Consider the following 2,788-nt stretch of genomic DNA (forward strand, 5'->3'; position numbering starts at 1 on the left):
TCCCTCTGTCTCTCCTGGGGAGGGGGGGGGTGCCCAACGCCTCCTGGTGCCCCCACCACCCTTCCATCCTGAGGGGTCAGGCCTACCTCTGCCGGGCCGCAGGTTTCCCCTCCCCCGCCCAGCTCGAAGCCGGGCAGGGGAGGCCTTGCCTCTTTGCTGGCCGGAAATCAAAGAGAGAGCCCAAGGGAGTGCTCTGCTTCTAACCCCTGTGTTCTCAGAGGCGCATCCACCCTCAGTGGCCAAGCCTGGTGTCAATTTAAAATCTGAACACCTATTGGCCTCTGGCCACTCCATTCCCAGAAAACCTGCTTCCTGTAAACCCACGACAGTAATTTACTGCTCTTTAATTAAGACTGAAATAGAATTTCTTTTTATTTCTAATTAATTTTGCAAGAATATTTCTGCAATGATGAAATTAAGAAATTAAGGTCATATTCTTTCCTATGGTACTAAGTTTTATCAGAGTGATTTTAGAATAGTATTTCTGGATTGTATGTAAAGAAATCTGTAACCTTTAAGGATACTTTTGTACTTGTAACATTAGAGGTAGGAGCTTTATCAATGTTTTGTCAAGATAAACAATCCAGTATGAACATAATGCTCATTCCTGGTTCTTTAATTTCCTCTCTTTTTGTTTCTGCTTCTGGTTTGGAATAGGATCAATAGTTTTTCACCATAATTTCCAAAATTTTTCATATAATAAACAGATAAATATATACTTTCTTGCTTTCCAATTTAGAAAAAAAAATAAGAATAATATAGGTAAAAAGATTATTAAAATGTCATTAAAATTTTAATTAATTGTGGGAGCTGAATACAATAATAGTGGTTCATGGTACTGAAAAACAAAAGTATTGGATAAGAAATACCTGAATTGAACCATACCTACAGGTAAATTTTTGCATTTAATTCGGAAATATTTTAGAGACATAGAGTTTTATGTGAGGGGAAATAAAGCTGTTTTCACCAATAAAACACACTCAGTAGCTTTATATCTCAGAGTAAAGTTTGGTTAATATATAAAAATTTGCATTTGCCTGAAACATTTTCTCTATGGACTTCAAATTTAAATTAGTTTTTTTTCTATTTTTTCTTTGTTGATGTGTCTCTAAGATATATAAAACTGTTCTGAAACATATTTTGCGGTGCTTATATGTTACATGCTCTTTCTGACCTTTGGTTGAAGCATAAACAAAACAGTTCAGTGTTCTGCCCCATCAGCCAATTTTCTGAATTACAAGTAGCCTTTTATTGAGTTGTGACTCTTGAGGACTCAAGTACATTGTGATAAATGCTGAAAGTTGTTTCTCATCAGGGCATTAATGTGTGTGGTCATTGGTCTCTTTGGACATTACATCTTAATCAAAAGCAATTTACTTAAATTACTTTATTCACTCCTTTTATTAATATTGCAAAATTACAAGCAGGAAAAGGGAAAGCTTTTAAGTCTGCTTTGCAGAAGTAGAATTAAATTTGTTCACTTAGGATCTGGAATAATTGATTGACTCACATAAAACCTTCCTAGACTAACTGTAACACCAAGGAAAGCTGGCCAATTACAGTTTTTTAATATTTTTCAAAGATGCCAGCTAAATGTTAAAGGGAGGAGTATGTGATAATGAATCATTACAATACCATGGCAAAGTAGATACAGAGGATACATTGTTATGCCCTGCACTAGAAAAGAGATATCAGTCCAACATTCACCATTTCCACACTGGTGTTATTTCAGGAAAAAAGTGATTCTTCTCAAACAAGTACCAAAATTAATTTTAACATAATTCTCACTTCTCAAAAAATCATGAAAGAATTTTGTGGATTTTTTCAGTGACTAAGCATCCGTCAAAGGGGTCTGCCTGGATCATTAATTTTTAAGAACTTGTCAGAATAGCAGGCTGCTATTTTTCACGTAAACAACTTTTACTTTGTTCTCTTTGAAACAAAACACCCAGTTTAACTGTAAAAGCAACTTTTTATTTGAAGATTTAAACTGATTACCTTTTAACAATTGAAAGTAAATAACTAAATGTGAAGCAAAATTTTAATACCTGATGGAACAACACAATGACTGGGGTTTTTTTACTCTCAATTTACTTCTTATATAGATTTTATATGAGAAATTATTTCCATATCTTGAAAACTTTTAGTCCAAAATAGTGTTTCCACCCTGACCAGCTACTCTTTGCTCTAGGCAATTATTCCATGCCAACGTGACTGGCACAAACTGAAATAATATTCATGTATTTTACATCCACTGAAGGAGTACATAGCTTCTAGAAAAGTTCAATTGCACTCTAAATTAAAAAAATTAGTTTCAAAGTATTTTGTTCCCATATGGCAAGATGATACAGGATTAGGTTTACTACAGATTTCTGTATATGTGGTACCTGCAAAAGTTAGGATGAAAATTGATCTTCTCCCTTTATAATTCAAAAGTCCATACAAACTTATTTCAGTTACAAGCTCTATAGTTGAACATCCAAAAAACAGCAACATGGGAAAGAAGGTGTATCTGATCTTATATAAATACATAAATCAGAATTATTCTGATCAGAAATCTTATGTAACACCAAAAAATCCCATTTTTTAAGAGTTCAGTCCATAAGGAAAGTCCCAGCAAATCTCCCAGGCAATTTTTCTGGCTTGATGTGATGTCTCAGGATACAATTCTACTGCTATAATTTTTCAATACTGGATACTAAAAGCTACTTTTTTTGCAAGCCACAATAGCTGCTTTCAATGCAATACCACAAAACTGACCTTAATTATACAAACTAGCAAGAACACA

At 34.3% G+C, this 2,788-nt stretch overlaps 1 long non-coding RNA gene across 1 annotated transcript in view; it reads right to left on the reverse strand.

Annotated features, from left to right (window-relative positions):
* Window positions 1-144, reverse strand: part of LOC115949534 — a 6,648-nt gene extending 6,504 nt beyond the window's left edge. Inside the window, exon 1 of the long non-coding RNA XR_004082981.1 lies at window positions 87-144. This is a non-coding gene — a long non-coding RNA (uncharacterized LOC115949534). The remainder of the gene's footprint in view (window positions 1-86) is intronic.
* Window positions 145-2,788: the final 2,644 nt, after the last annotated feature.

Source organism: Geospiza fortis, unplaced genomic scaffold, assembly GCF_000277835.1.
Source record: "Geospiza fortis unplaced genomic scaffold, GeoFor_1.0 scaffold40, whole genome shotgun sequence".
In the NCBI taxonomy this organism is placed as follows: domain Eukaryota; kingdom Metazoa; phylum Chordata; class Aves; order Passeriformes; family Thraupidae; genus Geospiza; species Geospiza fortis.